This window comes from Trachemys scripta, chromosome 9 (genome assembly GCF_013100865.1).
Source record: "Trachemys scripta elegans isolate TJP31775 chromosome 9, CAS_Tse_1.0, whole genome shotgun sequence".
In the NCBI taxonomy this organism is placed as follows: domain Eukaryota; kingdom Metazoa; phylum Chordata; order Testudines; family Emydidae; genus Trachemys; species Trachemys scripta.
The window spans coordinates 56043807-56071142 of NC_048306.1; the positions used below are offsets into that span (position 1 = coordinate 56043807).

At 46.3% G+C, this 27336-nt stretch overlaps 1 long non-coding RNA gene across 1 annotated transcript; it reads right to left on the reverse strand.

Moving 5' to 3' along the window:
- Window positions 1-299: 299 nt before the first annotated feature.
- Window positions 300-27011, reverse strand: LOC117882986. The gene is made up of 3 exons (XR_004647152.1): window positions 26789-27011; window positions 14989-15100; window positions 300-337 (listed from the first exon to the last, which is right to left on the reverse strand). It is a non-coding gene; the product is annotated as an uncharacterized LOC117882986 (long non-coding RNA).
- Window positions 27012-27336: the final 325 nt, after the last annotated feature.

Below are 27336 nucleotides of genomic sequence, written 5' to 3' on the forward strand. Positions count from 1 at the left end.
CATTCGTCCCCTCTCTGTTATTCCTCTCTTTCTGTCTGGTCCGTAGCCTCATGGACTGATAATACTTGGAATTTCTTTGAATGGCAATGTAGTGAGTCTGTGACTCACTGTCCTGGGTCACATGGTCAGCACCCTCTGACTTCTCCTCATCCTCAGAATTCACACCAGGCTGTGAGGCTGTCAGCTGAAAACTGCCCTTTTTGACACCACTGGTTGCTTTTCTGCAATGCCTTTCCACCTCTTCCAGTTCTTCTGTCTCCATGACAACAGATATGATTGTTTAGGAACAGAACAGCAGCAGACCTGTAACCTCCATAGACTCCATCAGATCTCTCTGCTTTAGAATCAAAAACAAACAAACAAAAAACAGAAAGTTCCACTTAATTCAGAAATCAGAGTGCACCATCCATCTACGATGATGGAGTTTGCCACCTGCCTTGATTTTTTTTTTTTTTGGTCCATTGTGATTAAGGGGGCCATCCCACATCTTCCAAGCCTTATTGAAGTGTCTTGAACATTAATTTGGACTAGCAAATCATCATCCCATATGATACAAACATCACAACCTTGGTACAATGAGTTTGTTATTCAGAACAAATTATTTAAAAATGGAAACTTTACTGAGTAGTGTCATAGAATCATGAGTCAGGACTAAGTATTATCTTCTAGACTAGAGGCTCTCAAACTGGGGGATGCTCCCCCTTGGGGGGCCATGGAGTATATTCTGGGGTGTGTATGAGAAGCTTTAAGGTAAACTTACTGTGCACATTTAGAGCTGGGCAGCCGGCGAGCAGCAGCTGCTGGCCGGGTGCCCAGCTCTGAAGGCAGCACTGCCTCCAGCAGCAGCGGAGAAGTAAGGGTGGCATGGTATTGCCCGGCCAGCAGCTGCTGCTCTCTGCTCTGCCTTCAGAGCTGGGTGGCCAGAGAGCGGTGGCTGCTGGTTGGGTGCCTGGGGAGTAGGAGAGGGAGCGTGAATAACTAAAAACACAAAGAAGGGGGCAGGATCAAATAAGTTTGAGAACCACTGATCTAGCCCATCCCCGGCAGGTGTCTGTCTAACCTGTTCTTAAAAACCTGCAATGACGGGGATTCCACAACCTCCCTACGGAATCTGTTCCAGTGCTTAACTACCCTGATCGTTAGGTTAGACATTAGGAAACATTTCCTAAGTCTCCCTTGCTGCAATTTAAGCCCATTACTTCTTGTACTGTCCTTGGTAGTTAAAGAGAACAAATTTATCGCCCTCCTGGTTCCCTTAATGTAAGAAATTGACCCCTTTCTTGCATCCTGTGAGACCATGTTACTTCCCAATCACTTACTCACAACACATACCTTCCTGTGATGCAAACATGCACAGAGTCCCTAACTATTTGTGTTGAGGAGAAATTACTAGGCGGGGTTATTTGATAACCAGGATTGCAAATGCAATACGATTTTATTTCCCAAAGGCTTCCTTATATGCTCCTTTAGTGAAACATGAGCATTCTGCCACGGAGGATCCCAGCAACCCTTGTGCTATGGGATTTGTATATGGACATGACTGTATTCTGAAGCATCTCAAGCAGACCAGCCTCTCTAGCAGCCAAACATCCGTACTATCTAGGGATTGCCCAGGATGAATGTCAAGGATAAGTCATGGAGCATCACAGGTAGTTCTTACCCCTTATCACTCAGATAATTTATTGGGCCACAGAAATGGGGCTGCAACCCCTACTCTCGCAAAAGGTGCCTTGGGCTCTGTAACTCTTAGGAGGCTGTCTGATCCTTAGCAGCTTTTAAGCCTTTAGCTCTTGCTAATTCCTATGGTGCTTTGCTGGAGAGGAGGAAGGGCTATGGATTGAAATATGACCACGTATAGCAATGTTGTTACTATTGTTATACAGTTGCAACAAATCTTATACAAAAATATGTCATGTAAGGTATCAATGGAAAAGTTAGTCTATCAAATATAATTATCCTGTTTGTTTCAGAGTAGCAGCCATGTTAGTCTGTATCCACAAAAAGAACAGGAGTACTTGTGGCACCTTAGAGACTAACAAATTTATTAGAGCATAAGCTTTCGTGGACTACAGCCCACTTCTTCGGATGCATTCTTTGGTATGCATCTGAAGAAGTGGGCTGTAGTCCACGAAAGCTTATGCTCTAATAAATTTGTTAGTCTCTAAGGTGCCACAAGTACTCCTGTTCTTTATCCTGTTTGTATGCATGTATCATCTTTGTATCTAATGTTATGAATATTGATTATGTACCAGTATTTCAGATGTGTTTGATCCTGGGGTAACACCCATTAGGTAAAATTTGCATTGAAGCCAGACAGCTTTGTGTTGATGGCTCATCAAAGGCAATTTAACTCTCACAATGGGCCATAGAAGAAGCTCATTCTGCCCAGATGGCTCTTCCTGCAGCCACCTTAGCCTCCAAGTGGCCAATGGCTTGCCCTTGTGAGTCATCAAACCATGCAAGGGCATGTGACTTGCCCATGTGACTCTGGACTCCATCTTGGGTCTGTACTTTTCCACAAACTGTGCTGGGAGCTCTGTTTGGGACAATAAATTTCCATCCACATGATGGGAGAGGGTATACAAGCAGGGCCGGCTTTAGGAAGTGCGAGGCCCGATTCAAATAGTTTCGACAGGGCCTTGTCAGGGATGACTAAAAAATAAAAACACGTAAAAAAACATGTGGGGCTTGTACTCACTGGGCAGCGCTCCTATTCTTCGACGGTGGGTCCTTCACTCGCTCCGGGTCTTCGGGGGCACTGAATAGGGTGACCAGATGTCCCGATTTTATAGGGACAGTCCTGATTTTGGGGTCTTTTTCTTATATAGGCTCCTATTACCCCCCACCTCCGTCCTGATTTTTCACACTTGCTGTCTGGTCACCCTAGCACTGAAGGATCTGCTGCCGAAGTGCTGCCGAAGACTCGGAGCGCCACCGGGTGAGCAAAAATTAAAAAGGAGCCTCTAGCCAGGGAAGGGATTCTCGGCCACTTCTTCCTCCCTGCCCCCCGGTGGCCCTGCCACTGGGCACGGGGCCCTCTTAGGCGCGGGGCCCGATTTGGGGGAATTGGTGGAATTGGCCTAAAGCCGGCCCTATATACAAGACCCTGGGAACATCTCCATTTTGTCTTCATATCCTGCTTCATTTCTCTGGACTAGATTTTAACAAGGAAGCTATCAACAAGGACTGATGACCCCCAAGCTGTCTGGGTAATTTCCAGAGAGACATTTGCAAACCAGCAGTTTATTCCATCACTGCTACACACCTTGTTTGCTGTGATTGTATGTATATGATCAATTAACCATTTTAACTCTCTTCTGCTTCTTTCCTCTTAAAAATAAACCTTTAGATTTTAGCTAATAAAGGATTGGCAACAGCCTGATTATTGGGTAAGATCTGAGTTATATAGTGATCTGGCTACATGACTAATCCTTTGAAATCAGAAGAATCCTTTGTTTGATTACATTTGTTTTCAGTAACCACTCATCATCATGTCTTTGTCTGCGTGGTGAGACAAGGGCTGGAATGCCTCAGGAGACTGCATTTTTGACTTCTGGTTAACCAGGATGGTGTGACAGAAGTTTACTTTTGTTGCTGGCTCAATATATCTAATGGTAGAATAACCACCAGTTTGGAGTGAGTCTGTCCTATTTCTCAACAGTTGTCCTGAATCTGGCATTCTCAGCTGTGACCCACTGAGGCACGGTGACCGGAGGAGAGGCTGGGACAGCTCTACCATCTTCCCCAGCAAAAATTGGGTCAAGATTGAGTGGACTGTTTAACTGTTCAATGTTGTGTCCCTGTCTCTCTAAATCCTCTTTACTGCTGACAGAGGCTCTCTAAGCACATGCAGTTTTCTGTGGCCCAATGGAGCTAATAGGGATATTAGGAAGAGCTGTTCCTTTATGAGCTGCTGCCAAAGGAAAGAGACAAGTGGCATAACTGTGGGCTCACTCAGAAATAGGCACAACAACTTGTGACACCAAAAGGTCAGGTTAAATTCTGTACCACCGAGCTATAAATACTTAACAGCCGGCTTCTGGGACAGTCCTCACAGAGGTTTGTTAAAAGAAGAACAGGAGTACTTGTGGCACCTTAGAGACTAACAAATTTATTAGAGCATAAGCTTTCGTGGACTACAGCCCACTTCTTCGGATGCAGAGGTTTGTTAGTGTGTGCAGGTGAGAAGGTTCACTTTTGCTCTCTTACTGTGAGCCATAAGGTTTGGATCTGTTCAGCCCCTTACAGATATATAGGCCAGCCACAAAGTTTGATTCTGATCCAAACTTCCCTGAAGTTCGGGGGCATTTGGAGCTGGGATTTGGTTTGGACTGTTCTTGGGTGTTAACATTTAAATAGGAAATGTATTGACAATAAATGTTTATTATGTTAATTTGGGGTATTTAAATGACTCTGAGGTAAAGAGACTCACTGAGTATATGACTTCCCATGGCTCAGTAGAACGGAGGAGGAAGAGAAGCTGTCAAGGGGGAGAGCACAAAGAAAGGAGATACTATTACTGACCCCTTTTCCCATGTTTCCTCCCCAAACCAGTACAGAGGGCTTGAGCCTGCATTATTAAAGTTACTGGAAGTTTTTTTTTTCATTGACTTGAATGGGAGACAGATCAAGCTTAGCCTGCTTTCACAACTCTGCTCTCCAAACCCCACTCCTCAGTCACATCTCCCCCCATAGACTTTTGCCATGATGTCCCCCACAAATAAGTCAGTAACAATATCATTTAAACCAAAATCCCTATGTGCTTTGCCCTTTGTCTCTCCTGCCTAGATTGTGAGCACCTTGGGGCAGAGAATCTCTCGTGTCCTATACTGGTGCTGAAATCATTGTCAGTGTATAACAAATGATAACTGGATTGTTTCTTCATAAACAATGGGTTGAGGTCTTCAGAGGGGTCATTAGCCACAGTGGGATAATTTCCACTGCATCCAAGTCTCCAGAGGAAACACTTACAGAACTGAGGAGGCCCTTGTGTGTGTGACTTCTCATTCCTTTCCGTTACCTGCTGAATAACTGTGAAAGCACACAGATGTCCTTCTTGTGCTTAAAGAAAGGAGCCTTGTACAGAATTAGATGTTGCATGACTAGGTGAATCCTACTGACATAGATTGTTCAAAGATGCAGCTACATTCTTATTAAACATGTGTGATGTTTGATAAACTAGAAACAAAACAATTAATGTTATTTCTGCAAGAGGCATTTCCCCCTTCCTCCCCCCCAATGGGAGTGAATGGTGTCCAGACTGAACAGATGAGTCATTGATAGGCTAAGAGCTGCCCCCACCCCCCAGTGGTGTCTGAACAGAAATGAGCACAGTGGAGGAGAGTAGGATTTTCATGATTTGTGGGAAATTTAACCATCTGAATAGCTGAAACCATTAGAACGTAAGAATGACCATACCAGGTCAGACCAATGGGTCCATCTAGTCCAATATCCTATCTTCTGACAGTGGTTGGTGCCCACTGATCCATCCACTGTCGTCCATTCCCAGCTTCTGACAGCCAGAGGTTTAGGGCCCCCCAAAACATAGGGTTGTGTCCCTGACCGTCTGGCTAATAGTCACTGATGGACCTATCCTCCATGAACTTATCTAATTATTTTTAACCCAGTTATACTTTTGGCCTTCACAACATCCTCAGGCAATGAGTACCACCGATTGACTGTGCGTTGTATGAAGAAGTACTTCCTTATATTTGTTTTAAACCTGCTGCCTATTCTTTCCATTTGGTGATCCCTGGTTTTTGTGTTTATGTGAAAGGGTAACTCACAGTTCCTTAGTCATTTTCTCCACATCATTTATGGTTTTATAAACCTCTAATCATATCCCCCCTTAGTTGTCTCTGTTCTAATTTGAAAAGTCCCAGTCTTTTTTATCTCTTCTCATATGGAAGCTGTTCCATACTGTAATCATTTTTGTTGCCTTTCTCTGTACCTTTTCCAATTCAGTATATCTTTTTTGAGATGGGGTGACAGGATTGCATGCTATAGCTGAGATGTGGGTATATCATCGATTTATATTGTTGTGTTATGATTTCTGTCTCATTTATCCTTTTCTTAATGGATCCTAACATTCTGTTACCTTTTTTGACTGCTGAAAAGATGTTTCTGGAGAACTATCCATAATGACTTTCAGAGCTTTCTTGAATGGTAACAGCTAATTTATACCTCATCACTTTGTATGTATAGTTGGTATTATGGTTTCCAATATGCATTACTTTGCATTTATCAATATTCAATTTAATCTGCCATTTTGTTGCCTAGTCATCCAGTTTTGTGAGATCCCTTTGTAACTCTTCAGTGAGTTTTGGACTTACAAAATTACTCAAGATACTTATCATCTGCAAACTTTGACCTCACTGCTTACCCCGTTTTCCAGATCATTTATGAATATGTTGAACAGCACTGATCCCAGTCCAGATCCTTGGGGGAGATACTATTTACCTCTCTGCACTGTGAAAACTGACCATTTATTCCTACCCTTTGTTTCCTATCTTTTAACCAGTTACTGGTCCATGAAAGGACCTTCCCTCTTATCTCATGAGTGCCTACTTTGCTTAAGAGCCTTTGGTGAGGGACCTTGTCAAAGGCCTTTTGAAAGTCCAAGTACATCAGCGGCTCTCAAACTTTTGTACTGGTGTCCCCTTTCACATAGCAAGTCTCTGAGTGTGACCCCCCCCCCAATAAATTAGTAACAATTTCTTATATATTTAACACCATTATAAATGCTGGAGGCAAAGTGGGGTTTGGGGTGGAGGCTGACAACTTGCGACCCCCCCATGTAATAACCTTGCGACCCCCTGAGGGGTCCCGACCCCCAGTTTGAGAACCCCGAAGTACATTATATCCCCTGGATTCCCCCTTGTCCACATGTTTGCTGAGGCCCTCAGAAAATTCTAGTGGTTTTGTAATAGTCTCCTGTGATGAATTCAAGAAGGGCTGTTAAATATGAAGGCGATACTTTAATTCCCATGTAGATATTCTAACCCAAAGAGCATTAACAGATGTTATTTGCTGGAGTATAAACAGTGTGTACTCAATTTGTAACAATAATTTTCTCATTTGGTATTAGATTGCCATCCAACAGCCTTATTGCTAGTAGAGCAGTGAATGAATGAGTCAAGCCAAGACTGTGAACTAAGGCAAACTCTGAATATCTCCAAAGAATTCAAGAATTTGTCCTAGAGTCTGGGGATGTGTCCTTGAAAAGCAATATCTTGCGGGTCTGTTCTTAAGACCCACTACCCACACACCTACAGACCACACTGAAATTGTGCCACTACAAATCACTACCTAGGTGCATTGTCATTGAAATACTTGATAGGTTTCAGAGGGATAGCTGTGTTAGTCTGTATCAACAAAAACAACAAGGAAACAGAAAAACTAACCCAGGAACCAATCCCTGCAACAAACCCCGTTGCCAACTCTGTCTGCATATCTATTCAAGGGACACCATCATAGGACCTAACCACATCAGCCACACCATCAGGGGCTCGTTCACCTGCACATCTACCAATGTGATATATGCCATCATGTGCCAGCAATGCTGCCATGTACATTGGCCAAACCGGACAGTCTCTATGCAAAAGAATAAATGGACACAAATCCGACATCAAGAATGGTAACATTCAAAAACCAGTAGGAGAGCACTTCAATCTCCCTGGTCACTCAATAACAGACTTAAAAGTGGCCCTTATTCAACAAAAAAACTTCAAAAACAGACTTCAACGAGAAACTGCAGAGCTGGAATTAATTTGCAAACTTGATACCGTCAAATTAGGTCTGATTAAAGACTGGGAGTGGCTGGGTCATTACAAAAAGTAATTTTCCCTCTATTGATACTCACACCTTCTTTTCAACTGTTGGGAATGGGCCACATCCACCCTAATTGAATTGGCCTTGTTAGCACTGACCCCCACTTGGTAAGGCAACTCCCATCTTTTCATGTGCTATATATTTATACATGCTACTGTATTTTTCACTCTATGCGTCTGATGAAGTGGGTTTTAGCCCACAAAAGCTTATGCCCAAATAAATTTGTTAGTTTCTAAGGCCTGGTCTATACTAGGAGGTTATGTCGAATTTAGCAGCATTAATTCAAATTAACCCTGCACCCGTCCACACAACGAAGCTATTTATTTCGACATAGAGGTCTTTTAAAATCGATTCCTGTACTCCTCCCCGATGAGAGGAGTAGCGCCAAATTCGACATGGCTATGTCGAATTAGGGTTAGTGTGGATGGAATTTGACGCTAATAGCTCCGGGAGCTATCCCACAGTGCACCACTCTGTTGATGCTCTGGACAGCAGTCCGAGCTCGGATGCTCTGACCAGCCACACAGGAAAAACCCCGGGAAAATTTGAATTCCTTTTTCTGTCTGGCCAGTTTGAATCTCATTTCCTGTTTGGACATCGTGGCGAGCTCAGCAGCACTGGCAACGATGCAGAGCTCTCCAGCAGAGGTGACCATGCAATCACTGAATAGAAAGAGGGCCCCAGCATGGACTGATCAGGAAGTCTTGGATCTGATCGCTGTGTGGGGTGATGAGTCCGTGCTTTCGGAGCTGCAATCGAAAAGACGGAATGCGAAGATCTACGAGAAGATCTCAAAAGCCATGACGGAGAGAGGCTACAGCCGGGATGCAACTCAGTGCCGCGTGAAAATCAAGGAGCTGAGACAAGCGTACCAGAAGACCAAAGAGTCAAATGGACGCTCCGGATCCCAGCCCCAGACATGCCGTTTCTACAAGGCACTGCATTCCATTCTAGGTGCGGCCGCCACCACTACCCCACCACTGTCCGTGGACTCTGACGATGGGGTATTGTCGACGGCCACTTCCTCCGAGCTGTTCGCGGACGGGGAAGATGAGGAAGGAGATGAGGAGGACGAGGCAGTCGACCTTGTACTGAGTGCACATGTGATAGGTACTGTGCATGGTCTTGTTCACAGAGAAAGACTCTATTCATTTTTTGCAAAAATGTATCTTTTTGAGGAATTCACTCCCTTTTTCTCATCCCACAGCTGCAAGCATCTCCCGAGCTACCCCGGCATCCCCCTTCCAGAGGCTGGCGCAGATCAGGCGGCGAAAGAAGAGGATATGGGACGAGATGGTCTTAGAACTTATGGTCTGTTCCCGAGCCGAGGCGGCACAGCAGACCCAGTGGAGGGAGAACATGTCGCAATACCAGCGATCACACAGCGAACGGGAGGACAGGTGGCGGCAGGAAGACCAGCAGGCGACTCAAACGCTGCTTGGACTAATGAGGGAGCAAACGGACACGCTCCAGCGCCTTGTAGATGTTCTGCAGGACCAGAGGCAGGAGGACAGAGCCCCCCTGCATTCTATCTCTAACCGCCCTCCCCCGCCACAAAGTCCCATCCCCCCCTCACCCAAAGTCCCAAGAAGGAGGAACGGCAGGGGCCGTGAAAACAGTCACTCCACCCCTGCTGATTGCTCAAATTGCAGACGGCTCTCATTCCCAAAGATTTGATACGTCCTTTCCTTCCCTCCAAATGCACCTCACCCAAGCCCCTGTCCCTGTTTCATCCCCTAACTGTGTAGTTCTTAATAAAAAATACGTTTCTGTTAATTACTGTTTCCGTCATGTTCTTTTAGAGGATAGTGTGTTTGAAGGGGGGGAAGGGGGTTGGTAATTGGAGAGCACAGTCACCTTTACCAGGGTACAGACACGGGGGCAGGTTCAGCAGAAGGTCACACACACATTGCAGTCACTAGGCACATTGGTCAGTCTGGGAAGTGGTTTTCATGTTCTGTGTGCGGGGGCTATGTGAGTTTGTGGCGGGGGAGGGCGGTTACAGATCTTATGCAGTGGTCCTTAGCCTGGATCACAGAGCCACGCAGCAGGGGATCTGTAACCGTCCTCCCCCGCCACAAAGTCACATAACCCCCACACACAGAGTCCCGAAAAGGAGGGGTGGCAGACTCCGTTGAAACAACCAGTCCACCACTGCGGACCGCTCTAGGAGCAGGAGCCAGTCATTCCTCGAGTTTAGAAGTGTCCGTTCCATCACTACACCCGCTCCCCACCACAGTCTGCGTCCCAGTTTCAACCCTTTACCGCAAAATCCTTAATAAAGAAAATGGTGTTAATGAACAAAGTTTCATTTATTTTATTTTTAAAGGTGTGTTGAAAGTGGGGAAGGTGGTTGGTAACTGGAGAGCATAGTCAACATTAACTGGGTAAAGAAACGGGGGCAATTCAGCTTCTGTTTAAACAAACGTAATAGTCACAGGCTACCCTGCTCACTCTGGAACCTAGCTTTCAAAGCTTCCCGGATGCACAACGCATCCCGCTGGGCTCTTCTAATCACCCGGGTGTCTGGTTGGGTGTAATCAGCAGCCAGGTGATTTGCCTCAACCTCCTACTCTGCCATAAAGGCCTCCCCCTTGCTCTCAAAGAGATTGTGGAGCACACAGCAACTGCAATAACAATGGGGATATTGGTTTCACTGAGACCAGAGTGAGTCAGTAAGCTTCTCCATCTCCCCTTGAGATGTCCAAAAGCACACTTCACCACCATTCTGCACTTGCTCAGACGGTAGTTGAAGAGTTCTTTTTCACTGTCCAGGGCGCCTGTATAGGGCTTCATGAGCCAGGGCATTAACGGGTAGGCTGGGTCCCCGAGGATGACTATAGGCATCTCCACATCCCCAACAGTTATTTTGTGGTCCGGGAAGTAAATACCTTCCTGCAGCCATCTAAACAGATCAGAGTTCTTGAAAACGCGAGCGTCATGAACCTTGCCCGGCCATCCAACGTTGATGTTGGTAAAAAGTCCCCTATGGTCCACCAGTGCTTGTAGCACCATTGAAAAGTAGCCCTTTCAGTTAATGTACTGGCTGGCCTGGTGGTCCGGTCGCAGGATAGGGATGTGAATTCCATCTATAGCCCCACCGCAGTTTGGGAATCCCATCACAGCGAAGCCATCTATGATCACCTGCACGTTTCCGAGGGTCACTACCTTTGAGAGCAGTAGTTCAATGATTGCGTTGGCTACTTGCATCACAGCAAGCCCCACGGTAGATTTGCCCACTCCAAATTGATTGGCGACTGACCGGTAGCTGTCTGGCATTGCAAGCTTCCAGAGGGCTATGGCCACTCACTTCTGGACAGTCAGGGCTGCTCGCATCCATGTGTCCTTGCACTTCAGGGCAGGGGACAGCAACTCACAAAGTTCCAGGAAAGTTCCCTTACGCATGTGAAAGTTTCGCAGCCACTGTGATTCATCCCAGACCTGCAGCACTATGCGGTCCCACCAGTCCGTGCTTGTTTCCCGGGCCCAGAATCGCCGTTCGACAGCATCAACATGACCCATTGCCACCATGATGTCCACGGCGCGGGGTTCCATGCTTTGTGAGAGGTCTGTGCCCCTCTCAGACTTAATGTCCTCACCACGCTGCCATAGCCTCCTCGCCCGATTTCTCAGCAACTGCCTCTGAAAAAGGTGCATGATAAGGCGCGAGGTATTGACAACGGCCATAACTGCAGCGATGATCGCAGCGGGCTCCATGCTCGCGGTGCTGTGGCGTCTGCGCTGTCAATCACCAGAAAAGTGCTCGAACTGATTGCCCGCCGGCACTTTCACAGAGGGAGAGCGGGAGTGAGGGTTGAATGACGACAGTTAACCAAAACCACCCTCAACACATTTTTTTGCCCCAGCAGGCATTGGGGGCTCGACCAAGAATTCCAATGGGCAGCGGGGACTGTGAGAACTGTGGGATAGCTACCCACAGTGCACAGCTTCCAATGTCGACGCTTGCCCCGTTAGTGTGGACTCACAAAGTCGAATTACTGTCCTTAGCGTGGATACACACGTTCGACTTTGTAATATCGGTTCCACAAATTCGCTTTAAATAAAACTGAACTACTCTCGTAGTGTAGACATACCCTAAGGTGCCACAAGGACTCCTTGTTGTTTTTGCTGAAATATTCGAGTTTATTTTACAGACAGATATGCTGGTTTACAGGCCCAAAGGGCAAGCTCTGGGAGAATAGGAGGCTATTAAAAAAAAAAAAAAGGCAGAGCAAATAAAAATGATGTGGCCAAATGCTGCATGTAAAGCAGTACTAAAGATTTTCCTTGTGACTCGAGAGAGAATTTAGAGTGTGAAGAATTTGCTTGGGCAGAAGCTTTACTCTGTGATGGAGATGCTGTTGTATGAGAATTGGCTGAACTTGGTGTGTTAGACAAAGCTCCAGAAACTGGTCATAACCTTAAAAATTGATAAGATTCCCGGAAGAAAAGTCAGTCATATGGATGTGTGGGGGAAGGAGGTAGCTGCGGTTGCTTCTAAGGGAGTGGAACAATTTATATTTGAAAGCCAGGAGTCGGACCCTCTGTGGACTCAAAGATGGTGGTGAATGTAATTAACAGCTAGTACCTAGTGCACAGTGGGAGCAGACTGTGGGGCTGCATGATCAGACTAGTTCTGGGAATTGGATTTGTCCCAAGCATAGTACTTTTTATCTGCTACATAAAGCCAGAGATGTTGAAGCTAAATACAAGAAATAAGCATAATACCAGCGTCAGTACATGAAACATGAAAGGCCAGCTGGCCCGACCAGTATAAAGACCAGCTGGCTCACCAAAGGCTCTTAAGCAAAATAATCAGTCATGGGATAAGAGGGAAGGTTCACTCATGGATTGGTGACTGGTTAAAAGATAGGAAACAAAGGGTAGGAATAAATGGTCCGTTTTCAGAATGGAGAGAGATAAATAGTGGTGTCCCCCAGGGATCTATACTGAGCCCAGTCCTATTTAACATATTCATAAACTATATGGAAAAAGCGGTAAACAGTGAGGGGGCAAAATTTGCAGATGATATAAAACTACTCAAGATAGTTAAGTCCCAGGCAGACTGTGAAGAGCTTTTACAAAAGGATCTCACAAAACTGGGTGCCTGGGCAACAAAATGGCAGATGAAATTTAATGTTGATAAATGCAAAGTAATGCACATTGGAAAACATAATCCTAACTATACATATAAAACGATGGGGTCTAAATTAGCTGTTATCACTCAAGAAAGAGATCTTGGAGTCATTGTGGATAGTTCTCTGAAATCATCCACTCAATGTGCAGCAGCAGTCAAAAAAGCGAACAGAATGTTGGGAATCATCAAGAAGGGGATAGATAACAGGACAGAAAATATCATATTGCCTCTATATAAATCCATGGTACGCCCATACCTTGAATACCATGTGCAGATGTGGTCACCCCATCTCAAAAAAGATTTCTGCTGTAATATTTTAAAGCAGCCAGAGTTTATTTCCATTGGTTTCTGTAGAGTATTTTTAATTAATCTGGAATTCTGATATAATTAGGGCTTGTCTGCGATTTAGTGCATGGCAAGCTAGTGTGTGAATCTACAGCGCTCCAGGCACTAACTGGCTGTGTGGGCATTGCTGCCATACACCAAAAATTCCCTAGTATGCTTTAGTGTACTGTGCTTTGATGCCAGAGCTCACTACAGAACTTCTAGTGCACAGTAGCAGGGTCCACACAGCCAGGTAACGTATGGCAGGCTCGAGCCCTGTAGATTCACACCCTGGCTTGCTGTGCACTAAATCACCAGGTAGAGAAGCCCTTATGTTTAACACAAAATGAATATAACAACTCTAAACCCAAAAGAAATAGTCAAAGACCCCGACTGTGCAAACACGTGTGTTTACCTGTTCTCATGAGTTGTCCCAATGACTTCAGAAGCCAGTGACAGAATGAGACTACACATATACATAAAGTTAAAGGATAGGGTACAAAACTTTCTTGCAATGGGAGCTGAAAAGGAGTTAATGCAAGCTGGGAGGAGATAGTAAACGGATCAGCTGGGGTCTATAATGACCCATTATAGAGAGGCTGGACTTCCAGAGAACGTGCTCTGAGAGCGATGAGAAGGCAGGTTCTACTGAAGACCCTGAGGGCTAGTCTACACTGGTAACGCTAAAGCGTTGCCATGGCAGGGCTATAATGTGGCTTGTGTGGTCGTGGTGCAAGCGTGCTAAAAAACCCACCTCCACGAGGGGCATAACTACCACAGCTGGGAGCACAGCAATTCGGTGGCGGGTCCTTCACTCCCTCTCTTCCTCTTCGGCGGCTCTTCGGCGGCAACTCAATTGTTTTTTCTTTTTTCTCTTTTTTTTTTTCCCGTCGCTTGGGGTGGCAAAAAAGCTGGAGCCAGCCCTGGCTGGGCTGTAGCAAGCCCCAAGGAATTTGTTTCAATGAACTCGTGTACCTGAGAAGGGAAGGATTTTTTACAGCTGGCTGAGGAGCCAAACTACCCTGCCAGTAAGAGGGAAACTGAGACAACCACTATATCTCACGGGAGGAGGTGAGGCACCTGCCCACAGAACCTAGGGACTAAATTCTTTTGACCAAACTCAGTCTTGTTAGAATAAGGACTGCAGGGTAGGGCGCATAGAAATTAGAGATGACAAGACATGTTAGATCATCTAATCCAGCCTCCTGCTCAAGAAAATGCAGATTAAAGATCTGCTTTAAAAGGACAAGAATGAAAAGAACTGGCTGAGGGGCTCTAACCCATTGATGATGATTTTTAACAAATGCAGGGCAAGCTCCAAAGGCCTGGGGGAAAAAGCTAATGTTGTGCCAATATTTTAAAAGAGTAAATGGAACAATCTTGGTAACTTTAAGCTAGTTAGTCTGACACTGATCCCAGGTGAAATCGTGGAAAGGCTGATATGGGACATAATCATTTTAAAAATAATTAAAGTATGGTAGTATAATAAATACTAATCAACATGGCTTGTTGGGTTTTTTGAAAATAGGGTTTTATATCAAATAAACATGATCTAATTTAAGAGATTGTTACAAGTTTGGTTGATAAAGGTAACTGTTGACATAATAAGTAAGGTATTCGACTTAGTCCTATATGACTTCCTGATTTTAAAAAAGCAATATATGAAATCAATATTAAATTGATTAAATACTGGTTACCTGATAGATCCCAAAAAGTAATTGTAAATGGGATGTCGTGCGATTGGGATGTTTCTAGTGGAAGTCCCACAGAGACTGTGTCCTGATGCTATTCAATGTCTTCAACAATGATCTGGAAAAAAAATGGCTGGTGGTAATTTCAGATGACAGGAAAATTGGGGGAGTGGTAAATAATGATGGGGACAGGTCAATGGGGATCATTTTGTAAAGTGAGTGCATTTGAACAACATGCATTTTAATACAGCCAAGTGCAAAGTCATATATCTAGGAACAAAGAATGTAAGTCACACTTATGAGGTAGGGGACTCTTTCATGGAATGCAGTGACGCTGTATGGGGTCATAGTAGATAACCAGTTGAATGTAAGTTCCCAGTGCAAAGGTGTAGCTAAGAAAACCAATGTGATCCTTGCATGTACAAGGTGTAGGAAGGTGGTATTCCCTTTGTATACAGTATTAGTGAGTCTCTTACTGGAATACTATGTCAAATTCCAGTGGACAGAGTTCACAAAGGATGTTGACAGAGCTACAAGAATGATTTGAGGTTTGGAAAACCTGCCTTATAGTCAGAGACTTAAGAAACTGAAACTATTCAGTTTAGTTTATCCAAGAGAAGGTTAAGAAGTGACTTGATCATGTTCTACAAGTACTTGCATGAATAAGGTTTCTAATAGTAACTAGATAGCTCTTTAGCTAACAGAAAAGGGCATAATGAGATCCAGTGGCTGGAAGATGAAGCTAGACAAATCCAGACCAGACATAAGGTGCAAATTTTTAACTGTGAAGTTACTTAGCCATTGGAATAAATTACCTAGGGCCATAGTGAATTCTCTGTCACTTGAAGCCTTTAAATCAAGACTGAACATCTTCCTAAAAGAAATGGTGAAGCTCAATTAGAAATGATGGGCTTAATGCACAAATTACTTGGTGAGGTTCTGTGGCCTTTGTTATGCCGTGGGTCAGACTAGCAGATGATCATTATGGTCCCTTCTGGCATTACAAATCTATTAATTTGCTTTTAAAAAGTATTAGCCCCTTAGCAGTGGCCTCATCTGGAATGTTTTACCCTTCTAAAAGCAATGAGTTCTCATATTCTATCTGAAAATGTAAAACACAAACATAAAAACCATGCCTTGTGCATTTCTGTCATTTAAAAATAAACAAAATAAACCAGATGAGGCCATTTTTAGGACAATATTTTGACCTAATAACCTTTCAGAGACTGTGTGGCTTTTTTTTATAGCATGATCTGAATGTACAAACAAATGCATGTTTGCTGGACCCTCTCAGCTTCTTTTTTAATGATTTTAATTATTTTGTAACTGGTATTTGCACCTGAAAATAAATCTCACCCCTTCTTTACAGCCTTCATTTAGTAACCATTGATTTCCTCCCTCGTGTTTCACAGAATTCAAGCTAATACAGCTCATTCTGTAAACTGTCTACTTAATACGCACCCTAGGGAGGCTCAGACTGCTTGGCAAATATGGGTCACAATCCAGCTACAGCCCTCCCTCATTTAGCTGCAGCTCTTACTCAGATGGGCCCCAATCCTTTAAAGAGTTTCATGTGCAGGTGGGCCCCTACTGAAGTCAGTGGGACTCTGCCCAGGTGCAGGAATCTAAGTAAAAAGGTAGCCCAAGATTTGCTAGATATTTGCTGCTGCAAAAGGGAACATGTTGCTGTTTGTGATTTTATAGAAAGATATTTGTGTTTATGTGGAATACACAACAGTGTGGTACGTAACGGTTTTATTGGAGCGATTTTTGGGCTGGTGCATTATTTACTGGAGACAAAGCCTTTAATGAGTTGTGCAGCTCACTGCAAACTACTGCTAATAAAGCCTTTTTATCTTGCCCCGCTATTCTGTGTGTGCCACATAATGGAACAGAGAATCCGTTTCAGAAACACTTTAGAGATTTAAAAAAATGTTTTAGGATTGGCACCATTTTATGCATTCTGTAAAGCCATATGGTGTAGTCACCATGTGTCATAACTATAAAGGGAAGGGTAACAGCTGTCCTGTGTACAGTACTATAAAATCCCTCCTGGCCAGAGACTCCAAAATCCTTTTCCCTGTAAAGGGTTAAGAAGCTCAGGTAACCTGGCTGGCATCTGACCCAAAGGACCAATAAGGGGACAAGATACTTTCAAATCTTGTGAGGGAAAAGGGTTTTGTTTGTGCTCTTTGTTTGGGAGTTCGTTTGCTCTTGGGACTGAGAGGGACCAGATATCAATCCAGGTTCTCCACATCTTTCTAAACAAGTCTCTCCTATTTCAAACTTGAAGTAAATAGCCAGGCAAGGCGTCTTAGTTTTACTTTGTTTTCTCAACTTGTAAATGTACCTTTTACTAGAGTGTTTATCTATGTTTGCTGTACTTTGAACCTAAGACTAGAGGGGAGTCCTCTGAGCTCTTTAAGTTTGATTACCCTGTAAAGTTATTTTCCATACTGATTTTACAGAGATGATTTTTACCTTTTTCTTTCATTAAAAGCCTTCTTTTTAAGAACCTGATTGATTTTTTCCTTGTTTTTAGATCCAAGGGGTTTGGATCTGTATTCACCAGGGAATTGGTGAAAGGTTTCTCAAGGCTTCCCAGGGAAGGAAATTAGCTTTGAGATGGTGGCAGCGGACCAGAGCTAAGCTGGTAGTTAAGCTTAGAAGTCTTCATGCAGGCCCCCACATTGTACCCTAAAGTTCAAAGTGGGGATACAGCCTTGACACCATGAGATCAACTAAACGCAGCTTGGAGGGGGAGAGAGTAAAACTCATTTGTTGAAAGCCCTTCCAAAACTGACCTAAAAGGGATTCTCTAGATATAAAAATGTCCTAACTTTAAAGTCTGGTCTCTCAGGATCTTTCAGGGCTAGAAGCAAGTGGTGTGTGTGTGTGTATTTGTATACACTTATACAGCTATACACACACCCCACTAAGGTATAGATCACATAAAAAGTGTCTCCATAATTTTACCTATAGCTGCAGCCTCTGCCAGCGTGGAGGCTTCAGGGCACAGAGAGCAGCACAGAGGCAGCTGCCTGCCTTGGCAGTGACAGCGGGACACCCCCAGCCTGTGGGGGCTAGACCAGGGCCTTGACTGGGTTGCTCAGTTGACCCAAGTGGCCTGGCCCCCGTGAGCCGAGTCAGAGAGACTGACAGCATGAGCAGGGAAAGAGGCTGGTTGTTGCTCCCCACAGCATCTGGAGGAGCAGTTGTTCCGACTCTCCCAGTTGGAGAGCCTGGGGCCCCCCATTCATCATTGCACAACAGAGAGTCAAGCCCAAAAAGCTGTGGCACACAAGCAGCGCCCATAACCTCTTTTGCCCCGCCCCGCCATACCCTGAGCCAGAAGCCAGCCAGGGCTGGACACCATCCATCTGCAAGCAGAGCAATCAGCTGCGCAGAGGAGGATATTAACCCTATATGCTGAGCTCTAGTCCCACTGGCCTGATTAGGCCTGTGGGGGCCTTTGGGGTGGCTTGTGGGTTTTCTTAGGATATTGACTTGGTTGAGGGCCATCAGATGTTACGTGATGGAACCTCATTTAGTGATCATCCCTGAGAGCTTTGCCTGTTCTCCGCCCCTCTGTTTAATTTACCCTTCTCCTGCCGTACCCAAACTCCCTCCTAGAACCTGCACCCCAACCCCTTTCCCCAGCCCAGAGCCTGCACCCCATACCCCCTCCTGCACCCCAACCCCCTGCCCCATGCCACAGCCCACATCCTGCACCCAAACTCCTTCCCAGAGCCCAACCCCTCACCCCTCCTGCACCCAAACTCCCTCCCAGAGCCCGCATCCCAACATCCTGCCCCAGCCCAGAGCCCACACCTTGCATCCAAACTCCCTCCCAGNCCTCACCCCTCCTGCACCCAAACTCCCTCCCAGAGCCTGCACCCCACACCTCCTCCTGCCCCAGCCCAGAGCCCACACCCTGCACCCAAACTCCCTCCCAGAGCCCGATCCCTCACCCCTCCCACAACCAAACTCCCTCCCAGAGCCTTAGGCAGGTGGTGGGGGGCGGGAATTGTACCCGTTCTGGACACCACCAAAAATTATACAAACCTGCCACCCCTGCTCACCACCCCTAGGTGCCCTAACAAAGATAGATCCATAGATAATTATAGGGGTAGGGCACACCTGCTGGGGCTCAGGGCTTCAGCCCCATGAGAAGTGCCTGATGGGACTCTGGACTTCAGCCAGAAGCCCCGAGACCCCCCTCCCCACTGGGCAGAAGCCCCTACTCCACCAGGGGCGGCTCTATGTATTTTGTCGCCCCAAGGACGGCAGTCAGGCAGCCTTCGGCGGCATGCCTGTGGGCGATCCGCTGGTAACGCGGATTCGGTGGTATGCCTGCGGGAGGTCCGCCGGTCCCGCGTCTTCGGCGTACCCGCTGCCGAATTGCCGCCGAAACTGCGGGACCAGAGGACCTCCCGCAGGCACGCCACCGAAGGCAGCCTGACTGCCACCCTCACGGTGACTGGCAGGCCGCCCCCCCCGCAGCTTGCCGCCCCAGGCACGCGCTTGCTGCACTGGTGCCTGGAGCCGCCCCTGACTCCACCACCCTGGTGCAAGGCAGAGGTCCCGAGCTCCCCCCACCCCAGTCTGGTAGGTGGAGAATGGGGAGGACGGGGGCAGTGGGGCACCATGAGCTGCACTTTAATGGTAAAAGAGTTGCATGTGGCTCGCGAGCCACAGTTTGGCCACCCGTGATATATTTCTTGCCAGCAGAATGGCTTATCTTTTATTTTTGTTTATACTTTGTTTCTTGATGCTTTATATGGCAAAAACAAAGACTAAAATAGCATATCAAGCTCATAATACAGCTTACAAACATAGTCGGTGCTTCAAAGACACATTTGTTAACTTCCCAGGTCTCCAATCCTGTCCAACAGAAATTTATGCTTCATCCCCTGGGTCTCACTGAGTGGAAGTAGCTGAGAGCTCTCTCTTAGACATTAAAGCATTCCCCCTGTGGGGCCATGCCATATACACTGCGACTGTGTAGGGAGAGTCAACCTAATTCTTAAAGTATATTGAGAAGCATGAGTGGAAATCTACAGGCCTTTCTGGTTTTCATTATAAGACCTTACAATTAATTCAACAAAAGCCTGACCTTATTTTATTCATTTCTTTAAATTAGTGCACATGTCATAGTAAAAGTACATTCCTGGGTTGGGTGTTTCTGAGAAACCCTGTGCAAACCTTGTCCTGCTCCCTCCTGCCCTATTGCCTTACCTCTGCGTATTGACAACTTCCTAGCTCCTTTCTGCCTCTCAGTCACCCCCTTCTCTTTCTGCCTCCTGCTTTTTGCCTCTGGTGCTGCCCACCTCCACTTAGAATCCACTAGAGAAAGCAGGATGCAAGGCCCCCTGCTCTTCCTTGGGTAGAGGGATGATGGTGTTAATGTATCTGTGAGAAGTCAATTGGCGATTGGTTTCAGTTGCTGTTGGTAGTGAATGCACATGGGCAGGAGCAGTGTTATAAAGTGTAATAAATAGGGCGCAGTGCTCTAGCTGGCCAGCAGGATATGTGTGTGCAGGGCCCCCAAGTGTGAATGCATTGGTAACACAGGCATCAGAGCACAACTAGTACCATATGCTGGTGATGTACAAAAAGGGTAGATGATACTTCACTGCTTCTGGGAAGAGCAACGCTCAAGACCTCAACTCTTGTAAGGTTCTCCCCCATAAGAGTCCACATGGCATTGTTAACCATAGAGAGCAGAAACAGCAAGTCAGCGTTACGCATTCCAAAGCAATACTGTAAGTCTTCTCCATACAACATGCCCCCTTGGCCCTGCACAGGGTGACTCATGTGGGTAGAGGTAAATTAGCAGGGATGCTTGTGCGGGTGTGCCTATGCCCTACTCCAGAGCTGTCAGTCTGGTACCTTTCATGAGCACTAAAGACACACGCATACAAAACAGGTCAGCAAGAGAACTGCATCCGTTTATACCAGGGTGGGCGGTGAGTTCTATGGGTCTGTGGTGCCTGGGCACCATGAATATTCCTGGTGCCCAGGCACCACGGGTCTCGGCCCTGCCTTCTGCCCCGGGTGCCTCCCCCCATCCCCTGGGCCATTTAAAATGGCCCAGGGCCCCCACTCACCACGGGCAACAGAGCAGAGCTCAGTGGCTTCCTGCCTGCTTGCCCCACGTGGCTGCCGGCCCATCTCTGCAGCCCCTGGGCAGGGTGGGTCTGTGTCCCGCTCCAAGCGCCCCTGCAGCCAATAGGAAGCTGCGGGGGCAGTGCCTGGGGGTATCACCACATGGAGGCCCCCTGGCCCGTCCTGCCTAGGAGCCCCAGGTAAGCGCTGCACCCCCCTTACCTCCTCCCAGAGCCTGCACCTCTGCCCCCCAAACCTCCCTCCCAGAGCCTGCACCCCCACCCCTTTCCCACACACACCCCTCCGGCCCAAACCTCCCTCTCAGAGCCTGCACCCCCACCCCTTTCCCACACACACCCCTCTGACCCAAACCTTCCTCCCAGAGCCTGCACCCCCATCCCTTTCCCACACACACCCCTCCGACCCAAACCTTCCTCCCAGAGCCTGCACCCCCACCCCTTTCCCACACACACCCCCTCTCACCCCCAAACTCCCTCCCAGAGCCTGCACCCCCACCCCTTTCCCACACACCCCTCCTGCCCCCAAACTCTCTCCCAGAGCCTTAGGCAGGTGGAGGGTGGAGTTTGGGGGGGCAGAGTTTGGGGGAGTGGGCTCTGGGTGTTCTGGGCACCAACAAAATTTCTACAAACTTGCTGCTCCTATATACCAGGACTGAATGTAGCCCAATGCTTTTACAAGATTAGCCCACCGTAGCAGTAATAGCAGTTCAGATCTCCCTGACATTCAAAACCCAGTCTAAGTCGAAACCAGCCCAATAGGATTCTTAGCGTCTTTCCTAGCACCTTTTCTGCCAGTCTGTTCGCCTACATACTCCGCTCAGTGACCGCAGAGTTCTCCAGCTCTGTCTATACGTAAAACTTAGGCTGACATAGCTACAGTGCTCAGGGATGTGAAAAATCCATGCCCCTGAGCCCCATAGCTTTGCCTACACAAATCCTGGGTTAGATGCAGCTAGGTCACCAGAAGAATGCAGGGACAGAAGAACTTCTGTTCTGTCACTGCAGGGTGCAGCTACGCTACGGGATTATGCCATAGCTATGCCACTGTAGTCCCCATAGTGTAGACATGGCCTCAGTTACTCAGTCCTTGGTTAACTGTAGCCCTCTTCTTTCCCTGCTACAGTCTGGATAGTTTCCAGTACAACTTCCAGTGAGTTCTTATTCCTTTGTAGTTGAAATAACCTTCAGTGCTTGTTTTTTCCATAATGAGTGTCTCACATGTAACCAGGGCAAATCTAGAAATAGAAATGGGCACAGCTATAATTTTCTTCCTGGGCACTGCAAGTGCTATCTGTCCCAAGGGCAATAGGCCTGACTGCCTACTACGTAGCCTGGTTAAAAACCTCCAAACCAGACACATCTCCTACTGCCATGTTTTCATGGACCCTGACAAGCCAGCCTGCCATTAAGTCTCACGTCTCATGTCTTTGTTCCTGATTAAAACCCAGGTCACTTCATCATGGCCCAGAACTGTCGCTTCTAAATCAGTCACCTTTGACTCTTGAAGGCTGAAACATTTATGGGCAAAGTCTAAACTGTGTACTGTGGCTTTTTTCAATGAACTGTAGGCTTGCTTCTGGCAATAAACTATATGGGGTAGGTATGAAAAGGAACCTGTACTATAGAGCCCTCTGTAGGACTATTTTTTTAATCCCACTCTTGTCCCACCCTGCAAGTCCCACTCCCACCCGCTCCCACATTGTTTCTTGCATTTTTGTCCCGCTCCCACCTGCAAAAAACTTAGATCCCGCAAATCCCACAAGAGAGACAGATTCTCCTCACTCCCCACCCCCTAAAGCCACTAAAAACAAAAAACCTGGTTGGTTAAAATATATATATATTTAAATATATAGTTTAAACCATGTAAAAATACTTTAACTCCTGTTATAATAGACACCTAATCTTTCTAATCCTTGGATAAATTGAAGTATTAAAACCTTTATTTAAAAAAAACAACTTTACATTGCTGAAATTCTATTTATGACAAACTGATGAGAGATTAATGTTTTAGTGGGCAATTACCACTGGGGTTTTTTTTGCCCACCCCATCCCGCCCACAACAAAGTACATTTTACCCACTACTGCTATTATGGCAGTGGGTCCTGTGGGAGCCCATCCCGCTGCAGGGCTCTGCCATACTGCTTACTCCCTAATGGAGTTTTATAAATCTCTCCTTACTTGTCACTGCAGCTTGTGCTTTCTCCACATCAAAGAACTGTCATGAGAGCCAGACTCTTCTTTAGGCAATCTCCTCCATGCCAAGCCCAACAGTCAGATGAAGGGTTAGATTGTATGATTAGGGAGAAGGAGGCAGGGCCAAGTGCAAACTTGTGGAAAAGGCCTGAAGATCAATCTTGCACTATCTTTCTGGCTGGCCCAGTGTGTGTGCCAGGCTGCCCTGGGACAGAGAGTGCAGCCTGACATGCAACCAGCCCTCCGTGGGTGTGACATGGCACCACCCCCTAAACAGGGCTTGGGGGGGGGTCAGTCAGTTACAGAACCTACCTCAAGGGGCTAACTCATAAGATTGGATGCTACCCTACGATCATCTGGTATCCTGTGCACATGCACTTCCCCTCACTCCCGGACATGGGCTTAAAACCAGAGCTGTATAGCTACAGGCAGGAGAATTTCTCCCTTCCAAGTGTAATAGTTTAAAGTAAATGTGACTTGACCTGTATGCGTCAACATTTAGCCTGTACCTTATCAGAAGGCTACTTTTATTATTGGCTCAGAGCACAACACTTGTCAGTATTAGCCTGACAAATAAAAAGACAGCACAGTCAAATCCTCCTTCGCCAGCCTGTCATCCAGTGTCCTGTCCAAGTGTATCGCAGAGTGAAGGCTCACCAGCCTGCTCCCTGCTCCATTGCTTAATGAGGCTAGCAGGGGACTCTGCTTGCTAGCATTGACAGTGCAAGCAGACATGGTTGAAATGGAACTGGAGCAAAGCATTACTTTGACAGACTGTGCTGTGAATAGTTGGCTGATGTGTCCTAGGTTCAAACCTTTTCCACTGACAGCAGCATGACATGAAACTGACTCCACAGCTCTCTCCCTGCCACTTAATTTTTTTTTATCCTTACAGCTTAATACAGTAGCAGTAATGGCCTCTGCTTGTAGAGGATGGCACAGGGCTCTGCTAACAACTTCCCTAATGCCTTGTTTTAGGAAGTGAGTGGGTGAACTGGGCAATGGTAGGATGACCTTAGAGAGTCTTGTTTCAAGCAATGGACTGGGAGGCAAGCAATCTGGGTTCAGTTCCCAGCTCTGCTAGACTCCCTGTGGCAAGTCAGTTAATCTTCCTGGACCTCAGTAATGGACCCTTATTTTTTCCCACCCTTTGTCTTGTCTATTTAAATTGTTAGCTGTTGAGGGACGGTCTCCTGCTATGTGTATGCTCAGCACATAACTTGATGGGGGTCCCAATCTGGGCTGGGGCCTTTAGACGCTACTGTAATACAGCAAGAATAGCCTGAAAGAGCAGGGATTAGATCTCTGTGCACTTCACACAATGCATGTCGCCAGGTCCTTTCGATGGAATTCTAGCTCTTCACTGTTCTTGTTGGTCTCCATGACTTTTACACTGGGCCAGTTGCAGAATGTTCTTAGGGCTTGTCTATAAGAACACAGTCCCTGGTAAGCTGAGTTGTGAATCTATCCTGTGCTAGCCTGTTGCGCGCTAACTAGCCATGTGGCCCCTGCTGCAGTGCACTAAAAGTTCTGCAGTGCACTTTGATCCACTCTGAATTGAACCGGGAGTAGATTAAAGCGGCCCGGGGAATGTTTAGTGCACGGCAGCAGGGCCCACAAGGACGTTTAGTGTGCCGCAGGCCAGTGCAGGGTGGATTGACGCCCCAGCCTGCTGCACACTAAGTGCTGGTACAGATAAGCTCTTGGAGCACGACCTTCATTCTGGAATTTGCTTCCCTATTGGATAGGCAAAGCCCAAGTTTGTTGATCTTCTGGATGCACTCCTAGGCCTATTTGTACTCGTGAATTTCCTTGGTGGATGGCTTCAGTGGGGGGAATTTCTTCTATGGGCTGAGTCCAGTTTTGTTTTTTACTGGCTCCTGTCAATTTGCGTTACTTCAGGCCTCAGAGGGCTGTTGCCTTGTGAAAGGATTAGAGCCACTCAGAAGTCTGAAAACATTGCGGCTAGGCACACGATGGGTAACAACTGCGTATAGAAATTTTTAAAAACGTTATTTCAAAATGTAAATTTTCAGTACAGAACTGCTGGAGCCGGGTAACTCTGTGAAAGTTAATGGAGGTTGTATGGCTAATCCCTTCACCCAGCACTGAAAATGTCCCCCTAACCATGGCAGAGGATAACAATATGTGTACTCTGTGTATCTCTGGGCAGGACTTTTCTGTTCACTGACAATATTGTTCTACATATGCTCCTATATTTATATTCAATCATAACTGGACTTATCAATACTTCTCAGTCTGTAGAAAATCAGAACTGACTTGAACCTTCATCCATCTCTCAAAGTGAACCTGAACCAACCTGGCCTTTTTGCAGGTTCAAAAGTGTTAGGCTACCATAATTTTTTAATCTTTTTTTAATTTTAGTGCAATTTCCTGCGTTCAGCCAGGACTGGAAGTGCCAGTCTAGGAGATAATATATCAAAGCACCTCTGACACAGCTGAGCCCATCAATAGACTGAAATCTCAGGAGAAAGCTTGTTCTTATGAGATTTTGAACCCCTGTGGACTTTGCATTTTAAATAAAACAGACAAACAAATAAAACTTCACTGATGGTAAAGAGTAGATTAAATCAGCAGTTTTCAAACAGTGGGTCGGGACACCAAAGTGGGTCGTGACCCAGTTTTAATGGAGTCGCAAGGGCTGGTATTAGACTTGCTGGGGCCCGGGGCTGAAGCCCGAGCCCCACTGCCTGGTGCCAAAGCCCACGGGCTTCAGCCCTGGGCGGTGGGGCTTGGGGTTCAGCTTCAGCCCTGGGCGGCAGGGCTCAGGTTACAGGCCCCCCTGCCTGGGGCTGAAGCCCTTGGGCTTCGACATTGGTCCTCCCGCCTGGGGCAGTGGGGCTTGGGCAGGCTCAGGCTTTGGTCCCCCTCCTCTCCCCCGGGGTCGTGAAGTAATTTTTGTTGTCAGAAGAGGGTCCTGGTGCAATGATGTTTGAGAACCGCTGGATTACTGTATTGTATGCTGAACAATTTTGCAAGGATTTTGCTGCTGAACTACTGTCAGTCTAATGGGAAAGCTCATTCTGGTGATAATAGAAGGAAAATAATTTTTTAGTGAGAGGTTGCAGATGAATAGCTGTCAGGAACAGAATCACAACCCGTGACACGGGCCTGGAAGAAGAGATGTCATTTGGGTGGGTGGTGCCTGGAACATTTGCTGCTTAGATCTTTACGTTTTCTCTTCTAAATTGTTAATGCCTGTTTTGTGCAAAGGATCTCCCAGCAGAGTAAGTCATGCCCTGCGTGACTTGTTTGTGCCGGCTGTGCTTGCCAATGGTGTGTTTCCTTCCTCTCTGTCCACTAGCATTCCAACAGTATAAGCTACACACAATGGCACCTTGCCTGTGTCAGTTGGGACTCCTTATTTATGTCCTTGTTTGTTGGCTGAAATTCCTTCCTCACAATTGTGCCCTGTCAACATCATCAATCACCGCCCCCCAACCCCCAAATAGAATTTCACTCACCTGCTAATGAGAATCTGTCATGGCTGGTTCATTCTCTCCATGTGGTCATTTACCATCCATTTACCACTGGACATATATCCACTGACTCTGTACTATATTCCCAAAGATTTTTTAAAGGTACTTATGGCAAAGATCTGATTCTTGGAGAGGGAAATCACTGCTGGCAATATCTACAACCTTCAGCCCCAGCACATTCTGTAACCAATCACTGCATGTTGGAAAGCAAAAGTTTTCCCTAGGACTTTGTTTACTTTAGTTTCCAGAGTCACTGCAAACATAATTTAAAGCAACAGTTCTCCCTTTATTCAGATAAGTCAGTGCAAATACACATCAAACGTCCTTCATGCTGTCTGGGTTGAAGGTTTAACTACAATGCATGAGTAACATGCCCAATAGAAATCTTTAATGACTGAGTGAAGATCTAAAAATTTGGACGATGTGCAAGAACTGCAAACTCAAATGAGTGGAAACAATAAATGGTATCTGTTTACATCTGGTAGCGCAAACTGGCTTAGACACTGCTATTGCTTTTCTAATGGCTGTAAATA